The following is a 15,051-nucleotide window of genomic DNA, read 5'->3' as shown; positions in this document are numbered from 1 at the left end:
CAAAATTTTGGGATTAGCAAACCTGTACATTTTTGGAATCTTCAGAGCATGGAGAATCTGAAAATCAATGTTTGCATTTGCACAGACACCTGCATGGCCGCCATTTTGGATTTTGAAAATGGCCGCCATAAAATACATATTTTGCGCGATCTCGGCTTCTAGTCAACCTAGAGACTTAATTATATATGCTAATCCTATGTTTTCTCGGTCAAGGAATCCAATAAAGGCCTCAAAATAGTGCTCAGGATTATAGAAAAGCAACAAACAAAGGTAATTGAAAACCATTGTCTTTATATTTGTGATATAAGTGTATTACATAATACATGATATTGCAAGTCCTTTGAAGTTATAGGTTGTTATAGGAAGTTATAGGTAGTATCAGATTGAACTATAAGTCCTATACACAGGATCTACGAGGTCTATACCGTTCAGGAATATGCTTTTACAGATCTTCATCACTGTCCTGAGTGTCATTTTTCGCAAAGGTGTCTACGCAAATGTAAACATTAATTTTTGGATTCCTCATGCTCTGAATATTCCAAAAATGTATAGTTTTGCTAATCTACCAAAATTTTGAATGAAAAAACATAGTGAACCTGACTAAATTGCAAAGTTACCATCATATTGAGTCAACTTACACACTGGCTAGCACGTAGCAGCCAGTCTTTGAGGAACAATAAACTGCTCTATTCACGGTGCTTAAGGTAATCCTTCAAATCATTTAAAAACAACCCAACGTTGACGAAGCATGGCATACGAGGCCCGTTCAAAAAGTTCACGGAACGACGTACTCTCAAAGGTCTGAGGCCAAAATGTTTGTTTTTTTCCCCCTTTACACAACGGAAGCAACAACTGGATAGGTCGGGCCGAGGCCTACGCCTACGTTTCGTCACTCGGCGAAGTACACTTTGTTTTAAGCTTTCAGAAGCTGAAGCCTTGGTATTTATTGCTTTATATGATACTGATGGGCTGCTGATCGGTTTCACTTCGTTGTTATCACAGTATATGGAAGAAATTATGGTAAACCCACCTGATGAGGTTAGCGTACAGCGCGATCGACGACACCGGCACAAATGGCGGAATGCATGCTCAGGATTGTCCAATCAGTGGACGGCTTGCTGTCGCCTTCGACTGCCCAATCAGCGGACGGCTTGCTGCGCCTTCACCCAGCAGACGCCAATACGATGGAGTCATAAGATGGCGTCGTATCGGCCGTTAATCGGATGATTTTGAGCCCCAACGTCAGCTAATTCAGATTTTTCGAGTATGGCTGTAGGTGATAAACAAAGAGCGCGGTTCGTAGATCGTAAATGCATTAGTGCCGTGGGCATCGGGTCACTGGGTGCGGCGTAAAAGGGATAACAAAGTCGAGTCCTTACGGTATTATTATATAGATAAGAAATAAAAAAAAACATATAACTCTTTTAAATTAGAACCAAAAATGAATTACTTTACAAGATTAATAAGAGAGATGAATGTTAAGCATTATGGTGATAATACACCATTTCTTACAAGGAAAGAGACTCTTTGTATTGAGGAAATGTATAAGGGTTTAATGATATTTATTATTCAAAATAATTTTAATGGAAATGTTAATACAAGATACTACATAAATAAAATAATGAATTATTTTGAAATTAAACCCGAACTCAGGATAAAATATAGAGTTTCTAAAATAGCTCCAAAAAAGTTAGATGACTTGTTTTCCAAATATATAAATGAATGATTTTTTTACCCGTTTGGGAAAATAAGATAAAATTTAATAACCATAAAAACATTCCAAATTCATTGAGATGTCTAATGGTTGGTTCAAGCGGATGTGGAAAAACCTGTTTACTTTTAAAGATGCTCCATGGTCCTAATTTTTTAGATTATGATAATTTAATAATTTTTACAAAGTCTAGTTTTCAACCCGAGTATCAACTACTCTCACAGGGTTTTAATGCGGGTCTTAAAAAGGAAGACATTATCGGTTTATTTAAACTTCAAAACAAACTAAATGATTATAATATTGAAGATATAATACAATTATTTTGTGATACACAGAAACCGAAACCAAAACCCATAACTTGTATTCTCAGTGATAATACGGATGATATACCTTCACCTCAAGATTTAGATAAATCAAAAAAGAACCTCGTTATCTTTGATGATTGTGTTAATGAGAGAAACCAAACAGTAATGGACAGCTACAGGACTTCCGGGTTCGGTTGCGAGAGGACGCTGGCGTTGCATATTCGCCGCTTCTCCGACTGGATGGATGTACAGGGTCTGCTTCTACCTTTCTGACCTGACATCTCACACCTGTCCTGCCTTTTCACACCCGCACGTGCCGCGTGTTCTCCGGCTGGATAACGGAATCTGCTTTTGATGGTACGGAATACGGAATTCGAAAGGCCCGCTCCCGTTGATTGTGGCCGTGGCCTTGTTTGCCGGTGGCCTTGTGGCCTTGTTTGCCGCTGTGGTCTTGATTAGCGGCTGCAGTCGTTTGCCGCTGCGTTTGCCGCTGCGTTTGCCGCTTTGCCTCCTCGACCTTGGCCTCGTACTCGTCCCTTCGCTCCTGCCTGGCATGGCTCTGAAGTACTCCGCCGCAAGGCTTCTTCTGCTCAATACCCGCTCCACCCCATCATGCATCTCTGCCATCAAATCAAATGGACTCCTCCGACGACCCAGGTACATTCACCGTGGCTCCGGTCGCAAGTTTGTTTATTTGCAATCAGGTCACTCCATCCCCGTCCTCTGGTCGGCTCAGCGCACTCTCACTCTTCGTCCCAGCGCACCTGGTCACAGCAACCCACACGATCGCACCTCTTGCCTACGAACCCTGGCTAAATCACCTGAATTCATCCCTGCTGTTCAAAACAACATCAAGCTCACCCTGTTCAACACCCGGTCCCTCAACAATAAATGCCTCATCCTGAACGAATACATCCTGGATAACAAACTGGACTTTCTCTGTCTCACCGAAACCTGGCAAAAACCTCTGGACTACTACACACTCAACCTCACCACACCCAATGGATATTCCTACGTCAATAAACCACGCTCGGAGGGCCGAGGTGGTGGAATTGCCGTTATCCACCGTCAAGACATCAAGACCAACCTCATCTCCATCTCATCTGCTCCATCATTTGAACACCTGGCTTTAAAACTCTCTGGTCACATGCAGTCAGTCATGGCTGTCGTCTACCGCCCTCCCAAACCACACCCATCATTCCTGTCTGACTTCTCCTACTTTCTGACCCAGCTATGTTCCCTCTCCCCCTCAATCCTCCTCCTTGGTGATTTCAATATCCACATGGACTCCACTGACTCCACAATAACCACTGACTTCACTGATTTACTCACCTGCTTTAACCTCACTCAACATGTCGACTTTCCTACCCATATCCGTGGTCACATTTTGGACCTTGTCTGCTCCACTGGATTAAATTTGCACCATCTCTATGGCTCCGACCTCACCCTCTCTGACCACTTAGCCATCACTCTGACCATCAACATCCCCGCCCCAACACCAAGGCATTATCGCACAATCAACTTCCGTAAGCTAAACGCTCTTTCACCTACCTCATTCTCATCCACCCTCTCTGAAAAAATGTCCACTTCTCCCTTCATTGACCTCCACACCCCTTCCGACCTCACTGACTACTACAACCACACTCTCTCCTCCTGCCTTGACCAGCTTGCGCCTGTAAAAACCAAAACAGTTTCTTTCACCCATTCTGCTCCCTGGTTTACCCCTGAACTCCACCTGATGAAAACTCGTGCTCGCCAACTTGAAAGACTCCGCAATAAAACGGGTCTCACAGTTCACTCCCAAGCCTACAAGGACCACATACAACACTACAAAGATGCCCTCTCCCGCGCCCGCTCTGCCTACTACTCTCAAATTATCCACTCTGGCTCCGGAAACCCAAAAGCACTCTTCTCGACAATAAACAAACTCCTCCGCCCCCTGAACACCACCACCCAGTCATTCACAGTAGACAACTGCATCTCCTTCCTCTCTTTCTTCCAACGCAAAATTGACAACATCTACAACAGCTTGACCACCGCCGCACCCGCTCCCCCTCCAACCACCTGCCCCCCCTTGTCCTGCCATCCCCTGTCTCGGTTCTCCCCAATCTCTCCTACTGACCTCTCTGAACTCCTCATAGGAATGAAAACTGCCACCTGCACTCTTGACCCCATCCCCTCCAGCTTTGTCAAAGCCTCCCTCCCTGCTCTCTCTCCACTTATCATTGCAACAATAAACTCCTCCCTGTCTACAGGCATCGTCCCACCTTCCCTCAAAATTGCTGCTGTTACCCCCATTCTAAAAAAACCTGGTCTAAACCCTGACACCCTAAACAACTTCAGACCCATCTCCAACCTACCCTTTCTGTCAAAAGTTTTGGAACGCGCTGTAGCCACTCAACTCAAACATCATCTCTCTGCCAATAACTTGTATGAAACATTCCAATCCGGATTCCGCTCCAACCACAGTACTGAAACTGCTCTCCTCAAAATCACCAACGACCTTCTCCTCTCCTCTGACGCTGGCAACCTCAACATTCTCGTCCTCCTCGACCTCAGCGCTGCCTTTGACACCATCGATCACACTATCCTCCTCACCCGACTTGAATCCACCTTTAACGTCACCGGCACTGCCCTCTCTTGGATTAAATCATACCTCTCTGACAGATGCCAGTTCATCTCCATCAATAACTGCAAATCCCCCACTGCTCCCCTCCCCCAAGGTGTCCCCCAAGGTTCAGTTCTTGGCCCCCTCCTCTTCATCCTTTACCTGTCCCCGCTCGGTCACTTAATCCGCCGTCATGGTCTCCAATTCCACTGCTTCGCCGATGACATCCAGCTTTTCATCTCCACCAAGTCCGTCTCCACCGACACCCACTCTATCCTGACAAACTGCATCACTGAAATAAAATCCTGGCTTCAAATCAACTTCCTCAAGCTTAACTGTGATAAATCTGAAATAATCATCATTGGCCCAAAAACGCTCACAAAATCCACCCATAACTTTGCCCTCAACATCGACGGTATCCCAGTATCCACCTCCCCTCACATCCGGAATCTTGGCGTCATCTTTGACCAAACCCTTTCCTTCGACAAATACACTAAACAGATCACAAAGTCAGCCTTCTTTCACCTGAAAAACATTGCCCGTCTCCGCTCATCCCTCTCCTCCACGGCTGCAGAAACCCTCATCCACGCCTTCATCACCTCCCGTCTGGACTACTGCAATAGCCTCCTCTATGGTTCACCCTCAAAAATCACCAATAAACTCCAATACATTCAGAACTCCGCTGCCCGTCTACTCACTCATTCCCGGACCCGTGACCACATCACCCCCGTCCTTTACAAGCTTCACTGGCTCCCCATCCCCCAGAGAATCCAGTACAAAATCCTCCTCTTGACATACAAAGCCCTCCATAACCTGGCCCCATCCTACCTGGCTGACCTCCTCTCCAGACACACTCCCACCCGCAACCTCCGCTCTGCTGGTACCAACCTCCTGACCCCCTCCATCCGGACCAAATTCAGATCCTGGGGGGACAGGGCCTTCTCCATCGCTGCTCCCACCCTCTGGAACTCACTACCTCACACCATCAGAGACTCCTCCTCACTCACCACATTCAAAACATCACTAAAGACCCACCTGTTCAACGCTGCATTCAACATTCAACCCACAGCATTTAACCCCTGACTATCTCTTCTCCTTCTCCCTCCTTTTGCTTTAAATATTTCCCTATTGATTCTTGTCTTGTCTTTTTGATTCTTGTCTTATATATATGCCGTATATCGCTGCTGTTTGTTTTCTTGATTCTTGTCTTTTTGCAATTGTTGTTTTCATGTATTGTTATGCATTATGTTTTCCACTCTGTCAAAGCGCCTTTGGGCTTCTGGAAAAGCGCTATACAAAATAAATGAATTATTATTATTATTACTATACAAGAGGGAGACATTCTTCTTGTAATTGTATTTATCTTAGTCAATCATATTTTCAACTCCCTCGACGCTCAATAAGAAACAATGCCAATACTTTTATTTTATAAAAGTTAAATTCAATAGATGTAAATAATTTTTGGAGAGATAATTGCTCTACGTTATGTAGTAAAAAAGAATTTGAAAATTATATGAAACACACGATTGGAAAATATAAATATATTGTTGTGAAACAAGATGAGATATTAAAGGATGTATTTTTATTTTAAACATAATTACATATATAAATGATAACTATTATTATTAATCTTGTGGGTAAATCTGCTTCAGGAAAGAACTTTCATAAATCTAAACTCTTGAATAGTAAAAATGAAAAGATTGTAAGTTTTGTTTAAAAACACCCTATGATTCGTTTTGTGAGTACTACAACCAGAGCAAAGCGACCAGGAGAAGTAGAAGGGAAAGATTATTACTACATTTCAATGGAGGAACATATGCGATTGAGGAACGAAGGTCAAATATTTGAGGAGGTCTCTCTTGGTTCTACAAAATATTCACATTGTAAGAGTGAGTTAAATAAAGTAAAATCTAATGGTCTTGGGATTTTAGAAACTAATCCTGAAGGAATGAGACAAATTATTAAACAATTGTGTGGTGATGGAGTTAAGATTTTATCATTCGGTTTTGATATCGATGAGGAGACTCAACGCCAACGTATGAAAAGCAGAGATACAAGTATTAGTGAAGAAGAAATAACAACTCGTATTAATACCAATAAAGAATTTGATGAAATATTTAAAGAAAAGGATTTCAGCACATTTACTATAATGATGAAGAAAAGGAAAATTTTCCCATGGACCTTTACAATTCATTAAATGATATTTTTCAATACTAAATGAATGCCGAAGAAAGAGCAAGAAAGTTTAAGGAACATCAACAATTAGTTTCAAAAGTTGTTAAACAACAGGAAGGGATAAAGAAGAAACGGAGACAAAAACTGACTGGTGAAGAAGCCTTTGAAAGAAAACAAGATAAATTTTTTAAACCGCTTTTAAAAACTCAACACCCTACAGTTCCCACGGTAGAATTTACTCCGAAAAAACTTCAAATGCTCAAAGATTTTAGTCAGATAACAAAACAAGAACTTGGAAAATTAGAATATAATGATGAAGAATTATTTCAGAAACTTGAGGAGGTAAATCAACCCCCTAATTATGTAGTGGAAGCTCTTCAAAACAATGAATATTTGGCAGATTCAAAAACAGGAGCAGGTCTCATTCCAACAGAAGAACCAGCAGTGTTTCATCTTGTGGAAGAAAAGGTATTGATATTTAATGATGAATTGATGTTCTTAAGTTCTGCTCAACCAAATGTTGAATTAACTCCAAGATTAATGTTTCTTCTAACAAACCCCGGATTCAGCGGTTCAAAATATTTTGAGGAACCACTTGATATGGAAAGAGAGGAAGATAGGGTATATATTGAGTTGCTAAATGCACTTGATTATGGAGTTTCTGTTGCTGGTAAAAGTAAGAAGAATGAGAAGGAGAAACATATTATTGATGCTTTAAGTAAGCTTGGTTCGGGTGTTAGCTTTCTTCCAAATGATCCATCACAATTAGTTAATAGGCTATTATTGTTGTTAGGTAGCAAGAAGGCTGGAAACAACAATTGTTTTAATGAAACATCTGCCATTTTAGACCAGTTGATGAATATGAAAATAATTAATAAATGTCAATACAAAGATATTTTATTAGATATTAAATAAGATGAGAAGCACAATTCTTAGTTTTAATTTTACAACGAGTGATTACACAGCATCATTCCCTTACCCACTACAACTTGACCCCCTTACCTCATATGAGGCATCTTTATTGTCGATAGAAACTTATAATACCTTGTTTAATATCACAGAGAAAAACAACAAGTTTAGTTATAATCCAGGAAGTGGATATAAAACTATAACCGTTTCACCCGGAGCTTACGAGATTTCTCAAATATCTTCTGAAGTCTCTCGCCTTATGAAAGAACAAGGTGATGAACCAAAAAATATTGTAATAGATATTCAAAAACACACTTCAAAATCAACTATTAAACTTTAAAATAATTATAAAGTCGATTTCACGATTGAAAAATCGTTTAGAGAGCTATTGGGTTTCTCTTCAAAAAAGATTGAAACTAACGGGACGTCTTACAGTGATAATGTCATTCAAATATCCTCCGGTATAAATTCGGTATTAATTCATTGTGATTTGATTGATGGTGCTTATAACGATGGAATAAGAACAAATACAATATTTTCATTCAGCGCATACTCAACACCGATTGGTTATAAATTTAATATGGAACCAAAAAATCTTGTCTATTTACCTGTGTCAGGAAAAACCATATACAGAGTAAATTTTAGGATAACCGACCAAGATAATCGTATGATCTCCTTCAATGATGAAATTATATCCATCAGAATTCACCTACGTGAAGTTTTTCAATAAATAAATAATGGTTATTGTGAGAAAACACGAGTTGGGAAAATATAAAATAATTACAGGGGATGGGATGTTACTTTCACCATACTATACAAGGTATGTGGGTAGAGGATACTATAAACCAAAGAGACAACGGGGTGTGGGTCATCAATTTAGAAATAAAGGAGATGGGACAATTGATACTCTTATGGGTATTGGTTCAACCATCCTTAAACATAAAGACCTAATTGGTTCAACTGCTTCTGCCGTGGGCTCAATTGCGGGTGCTATAAAGAGTATAAAAGATGCTCAAAAGGAGTCTCATAAATTACAAGCAATCAAAGAAATTTAAAAAGGTAAAACTCAACTATCTTCACAAGAACGACAAAAAATCATTAAAATACTTGGGTCAGGGTTTCAACAATTTTAATGCTATATAAATACAAGTATGGAAGCGATTGATAGTATCTATGATTTGGATGATACGATTATCATTTCAAACTCCACTAAAAAGGAAGACTATTTTAAGGTAAATGCTATTACAGGAACAGACTGGAATTCAAACGGAACAAAAAGTTTTGAAATAAATAATCAACAAACTTACTTGAATATAGCTGATAGTTTCTTGCTGTGTAAATTTAAATTCACTAAGGCTGCGAATAATACTAATGCTACACTCGTAAATGATTTCTTCTGGAAAATGTTTGATAGTGTCCGCCTGTATATTGGAACACAAGAGGTTGAAGCGATTGATTATGTCTCTGCTACATCTGAAATGATGAAATTTACACTATATTCGTTTTGTGATAGAATGGGTAAGGGAGCTGTTGAAGGTTTTATTCCTGATATGTCAACGGGTACAAACGCAGACCCTGGTTATAGTCAAAGGAAGTCAATGTATAATGATGACACAAAAGCTGAGAATAGTTTTACCGTAGCAGTACCTCTGAAAGGTATATTTGGATTTTGTGATTATGATAAAGTTTTGTATGGGCTTAAAATTAGATTTCAACTACAAAGGAATGATAATGTAAATAGATTGCTTTTTGGGGTTGAAAATGCTTTTGGAGAAAATAATAAATTTGTTATTAATGATTTGTGTTGGTATATCAGTGAATATACTCCTAAGTTAGTTAGGACATTAGTTGGGCATTGAGGAAGTTAGGAGTGGAGGAATGGTTGATCAGAGTAGTGATGGCAATGTACAAAAGAGCGCGCACAGCTGTAAGGACGAAGGACGGGAACAGTGGTGAGTTTGAGGTGAAGGTGGGAGTGCATCAGGGGTCGGTACTAAGTCCACTACTATTTGTAGCTGTGATGGAGGTGCTGGCTCAGAACGTAAAGGAGGGTTTACCGTGGGAGTTGTTGTATGCAGATGATCTGGTGTTGATTGCGGAAAGTATGGATGGACTGAAGGAAAAGATGAACACGTGGAAGGAATGTATGGAGACAAAAGGTCTGAAGGTGAATATCGGAAAGACGAAGGTGATGGCAAGTGGTAAAGCATGTGGTGAGGTGGAAAGAACTGGGAAGTGGCCCTGTGCTGTGTGTAGGAAGGGTGTCGGAGTGAACTCCATTCAATGTACAATGTGCGCTGCGTGGGTTCATCAAAAATGTAGTGGTCTGAGAGGGTCATTAACCAGTGTGGCAGCTACATTCAAATGTAAGGTGTGCACAGAGGGAGCTGCAGATGGAGGGAATGCTGAGTTGGATCTTGGAGACGGTGTGAAACTGGAAGGTGTGAAAACATTTTGCTACCTCGGAGACATGCTGAATGGAGAAGGTGGATCAGACTCGGCAACGGTTGCTCGAGTGAGATGTGCATGGAAGAAGTTTCGGGAATTGAGTGGCGTGCTGATGATGAGGGGAGTGTCGTTGAAGCTGAAGGGAAAGGTGTATGCTGCATGTGTGAGAAGTGTTATGATTTATGGGAGCGAGACATGGGTAATGAACGTAGAGCAGCAACGAAGGTTGGAAAGGGTGGAAATGCGAATGGTTCGACGGATGTGCGGAGTATCGTTGAGAGAGAGGAAGACAAATGATGAATTGCGAAAGATGATGGGAATAGAGCCTGTGATTGATGCTGTGAAGAGGAACAGGTTGAGATGGTTTGGTCATGTGTTGAGGAAGGATGAAAGTGACTGGTTGAGAAGAGTGATGGAAATGAATGTAGAAGGAAGTAGAAGACGGGGAAGACCGAGAAAGACTTGGCTAAAGATGGTGGAAGAAGAAATGCGGGCAAGGGGGTTAACAAGGAGAGATGCAGAAAATAGGGCAAAATGGAGAAGATTGTCATGGGGACCGCAAGGCTAACCCCTGCTCTAGCAGGGAAAATGGCATTTTAAAATGCATGTTGTTGTTGTTGTTGTATACTCCTAATCTTAAAACGGTAGAGATGTTAAATAGAAGACTTAACTCAAAGAAACCGCTAAATGTATCATACCTTAAAAGAAGATGTCAACACGTTAAACTGGAACACACTACCTACACTTGAAATTTGGGTGTTCTTCAAGGAAAGCCACGATACCTCTGGCTCATTTTTTAAAAACCAGATGGAGAGGACGGTACTAATAAGAATAATGCCCTGAGTGACAATGCTAAGGTGAAACAACTTCGGGTTTCTCTTGATGGCACATTTTATCCGCGAGATAGATTGGAAATTGATTGGGAAAAAAATGATTATGCGGAAGCCTACAAGTCCTACCAAAAGGTGTGTGAAAGTAATGGTAATAATGATCCTATTTTGGATATGGTTGCGTTTCAAAAACTTTATACAATCTACGCAATTCACCTGAGTTCTCAAAAGGAAACTATAAAGTCTAATCGAGTGGATACTTCTCTATACATTGAAAGAGGGGAGAGTGAAGAGGTTAATGCATATTGTTTGCTTTTGGAGGAAACAGAATTACAGATTAATACAGATAATGGTGTTATGATTAATATCACATAGGTTTTTTCTCATAAATAAATGGTTGGGGTTTATGTTAATCAAATCAATCTTAATAAATTAACATCTTGTATTCAAAATCAAAAGCCTTGTATTATTAATGTTAATACAATTCAAAGAAAAGGAGCAGTAAGAATTGATGTTTTACTCACACACACACAAGTAAAAACACTAAATGATACTGGTTCACTTAAAATTAAAATGACAAAACCTATGTTAAAGAAATATTCAATAGACGAGTCAAGAGGAGGATTTCTCCCGTTTCTAATTCCTTTATTTGCTGGTTTAAGTGCGGCGGGAGCATTGACTGGTGGTATTTCAGCAGCGGTAAAAACTGCTAACGAAAGGAAGGCACAACTAAAAGCTCAAAAAGAATTGGAAAGACATAACAAGGAGTTGGAGAAACAAATTAGTGGAAGTGGTGTAATTGTAGATTTTGCTCAAAAACTTGAAAGTCTACCTGATAAAGCTAGATTGTTGGTTGGAGATATGCTTTCCTCTATCGCTCAAGCGGGTGTTAAACTAACCAAACGGGGTAATGGATTGTATCTTTCTCATAAATAAATGGATAAATGGTTTAAACAATTTGGAAAGAATACAACGTCAAATATAGAACTAGCTAAGTATTGTAAAACACTAAAAATTGATAATGTGGTTATTTGTATGAGAGATGAATTAATACATATAAATAAGAATACAAAGAACATTATTATGAATTTAGACACACAGAATGGTTCTCATTGGGTTTGTATTCATAATAGTCAGGATAAATATTATTTTGATAGTTATGGTATGCCACCACCTGTTGAAGTAATACAATTCTTACAGAATGGTGTTTATCAAACATTTCAAGTTCAAGAAATTAATTCTAAATGTTGTGGTCAATTATGTTTATATATATGATTTCAACTCAACAATTATGAAAATTTTTATGATATCATTTAAAATCTAATATAAATGACTTATGTTGGAAAAGATGGTTCTATCTTTGGAAAATCCTCTCAGGATATTGATTTATCAAATTATTATACAAAGGCACAGGCTGAACGACAAAAATATAGTGTAAGTAAAAATATTAATATGAAGAATACTTATAAATTAATCAATTATCCAAACCCTACAGATGCGAATGACCTAATTAGATTTAGTGATTTATCACAATATATATTTTTAAAGAAAACAGCACGTTTTGTTAAACAAGTAAAATTTACAACCACAACACCTGGTTATACTGACCATACACCTTTCCTCATTGAATTTAACTACCTGCTTACAATTGAATTTTATAAAGAAGGACATATAGTTAATATGCGAATTAATAAATGGGGGTATGATATGCCTGATTTAGGGTATAATTGGTCTTTTTCAATAAACATAGAAGACCTACATGATTTTAATCAGTCTCGTAAAGAAGAATATTATCCACTTGGTGAGGATAAGGATATATGTGGAAGTACAATTAATAAACAACAAATACATGGTTTTAAGAAAAGAAAAATATATGATAGTATAGCGATGGTTAGCATGACAAAGAAGGAAGGTCATGAGATAAGGATAGAAAGCCGAGGAATACAAACCGATTTGGTAGTGGGAAGATGGGGTGGTATTACCTGTCATAATATTAATCTCACATATATTTCTGATACATAAATGGCAGGAAGAAGACTACAAGAGAATTATAATTTTTGTATTCAGGGATACCTACAAGAAAAGGGTGCTCGGTATTACATACCTTATGATTTGGAGCATATACATGGGAATTTTGTCATTAAAAACTGGCCTTATACTGATATTGTTAAACCCACAAATAGAGACTTGTTTAAAATATTAAATAAAAATGAACTTCTCAAAGTTATGAAATATAAAACCCTTTTAGAAATCGTCAACAAATCTTATTGGTATCCTATTATGAGAAAAATAATTATAGATACAAGAATATCTCAAAATCCAGATGAGTATATGTATAATATTCTTTGAGGCTCAAGCTCAAGGGTAGCAAGGGATGAGGAAGGAGTTGAAGAAGAGAAGGAGGAAAGAGAGAAGGAGGAGAAGGAGGAAAGGGAGAAAAAGAAGGAGGAAAGGGAGAAAAAGGAGAGGGAGGAGAGGGAGAAAAAGGAGGAGGAGAGGGAGAAAAAGGAGAGGGACGAAAGGGAGAAAAGAGAGAAGGAAGAGAGGGAAAAAAAGGAGAGGGAGGAAAGGGAGAAAAAGGAGAAGGAGGAAAGGGAGAAAAGAGAGAAGGAAGAGAGGGAGGAAAAATATAAAAAGATGGAAATCAGTGAAATTCGTAAAAGATTGAAGGTATTACAGCAAATAAATCAAACTCAACGCACTGAGGAGGAAAATAAAGAAATGAAAAGTCTAATGGAAATATTATTTTCAAGAATAACGACGTCAATGTCTTCACTTTCAGGGAGGAGATTTAAACGAGAAAGTGGTGAAGAAGAAGAAGAAGGAAAAGATTATGTGGTTGATGATGTTGGTGTTATTGACTTTAGTTAGTTTTATTTGTAAATAAATGGAGGAGAGAGTGAAGGCATTCCTGAGGATTCTTTATGTTTTAAAAATTAAGATAGAAATGTATATGTTGAAAACCAAAAAGGTTTTGATCCTCTGTCGGAATTTTTCTGATAAATAAATATGAGTTATTGTCTCAAATGTAAAAAGAAAACTAAATCTAAAAATATCTCTTCTGTTAAAGCTAAAAATAATAGAGTTTATCAAAAAGGAATATGTCAAGTGTGTGGCTCTAAAAAGTGCCAATTCATCTCTCCTAAAAGAGGAGGAGACATACAAAGGTTTCTGTCAGGAAGTAAATTTACAACAACTGGAATTCCTGGGGAACTACATCTACCTGGATATTTGTTCTGTGGTCCTGGAACAAACCTAGATAAAAGATTAGATGAGGCTGACAATCCTAAACCTTGGTCTAAACCTATAAATAGGGTTGATGAAGTGTGTATGAAGCATGATATTGCTAATGGGAAAACCACTACATTGGATGAAAAACATGAAGCAGACAGAGAAATGTTATATAATTTGTCTTTGATACAAAATCCTACATTGAGAGAGAAAGTTGATCGGTTTATTGTTAAAAAAATGATAAGTGTCAAATTGAAACTTGGTCTTGGTTATTCACCCTCAAAAAACTATTAGACTCCAATGATGTCATCAAGACTGAGGAGCTTTTGGCTAATGAATTACACAAACCTATAATCACAAAGTTTAAAAGAAGGAAAGTTTATTCTAAATACACCGACCACATATGGTCCGCTGATTTAATTGAATTGAATAATGACAGGGGATACAGGTATGCTTTAACCGTTATTGATTTGAGGAGTAGATTTGCCTGGGTTGTTCCGTTGAAAAACAAGAGAGGTAATACTTTAATGTTAGCCTTTAAGCTAATATTTGATAGGGATAAAAGGAAACCAAAGAAGTTATGGACTGATGAGGGAACAGAGTTCTATAACAAAATATTTATGAAATTTCTTAAGGGGGAGGATATTAAATTATACAGCACCTTTAATGAAGGAAAGGCAGTTGTTATTGAGCGTTTTAATCGTACTTTAAAAGAAAAATTATCTATCTATAATTCCAGTAATCTGTGTGTATGTATGTATGTATGTATGTATGTATGTATGTATGTATGTATGTATGTATGTATGTCTGTGACCGCTGTTTCTCGACAACCAC

The 15,051-nt window shown here is 38.6% G+C and overlaps 1 protein-coding gene across 2 annotated transcripts in view; it reads right to left on the bottom strand.

Annotated features, from left to right (window-relative positions):
* The window catches only part of MANBA (mannosidase beta), a 166,018-nt gene that overhangs the window by 123,271 nt on the left and 27,696 nt on the right, over nt 1-15,051 (bottom strand). The window contains exon 1 of one of the 2 annotated variants that reach the window (XM_078775483.1): nt 1,031-1,270. The exons of the other annotated variant lie outside the window; for it this stretch is intronic. The gene's annotated coding sequence lies outside the window, so the exon portion shown is untranslated. Of the gene's footprint in view, nt 1-1,030; nt 1,271-15,051 lie in introns of those variants that run through there. 2 annotated transcript variants of the gene reach the window in all.

Source organism: Myxine glutinosa, chromosome 4 (assembly GCF_964187855.1).
Source record: "Myxine glutinosa chromosome 4, kmMyxGlut1.1, whole genome shotgun sequence".
Taxonomy (NCBI): domain Eukaryota; kingdom Metazoa; phylum Chordata; class Myxini; order Myxiniformes; family Myxinidae; genus Myxine; species Myxine glutinosa.
This window is presented reverse-complemented; position numbering and strand designations above follow the sequence as displayed.